The following is a 691-nucleotide window of genomic DNA, read 5'->3' on the forward strand; positions in this document are numbered from 1 at the left end:
AGACTATTTTGAGAGTTGCTCATGAACGTGTTGACCAACTGCTTCTGTCTCAAGCCTCTGACCCCTCAGGGTTCAGCTCACAGGGCTGGTATCAAGCCTCCTCCGGAAGTTGGCAATGCAGGCAGCTTCTCAGAGCCTGGGAGTGGTTTTTGAGGCTCAGTCAAGGGTTCTGACCTTGATCGCTATGAGGGACATTTCAAAACTTAGTGTTCTTCCCATGAGTCTAAGCTGTACAGGAATACATATACGCAGCTATTTGAAGTAGCCTGCCGCAGGCATGCCGGGTGGCTATTTTACTGTAATCTCCTAACTATAATTTACACCCTTAAAAGGCCGAAGTTGACTTCAGCAGCTGCTGAGACTAAGGTTGAGAACACTGTGGTCACTCTAACCTATAAGTGTCCGAGGTGACAATGCTGTCGACCGTCCACGAGGCGCAGTGAAGCGGCTGTAAAGTCGAGTGTTGGCAAACCCAACAGACCGGGCACGGGGACACGACCCAACCCCAAACCTCCTCCCCACCCCACACCTCCCGACCCAACCCCAAACCTCCTCCCCACCCCATACCTCCAGACCCAACCCCAAACCTCCTCCCCACCCCACACCTCCAGACCTAACCCCAAACCTCCTCCCCACCCCACACCTCCAGACCTAACCCCAACCCCACCTACAAAGTACACTCAGAAACAGA

This window comes from Peromyscus leucopus, chromosome 17, assembly GCF_004664715.2.
Source record: "Peromyscus leucopus breed LL Stock chromosome 17, UCI_PerLeu_2.1, whole genome shotgun sequence".
In the NCBI taxonomy this organism is placed as follows: domain Eukaryota; kingdom Metazoa; phylum Chordata; class Mammalia; order Rodentia; family Cricetidae; genus Peromyscus; species Peromyscus leucopus.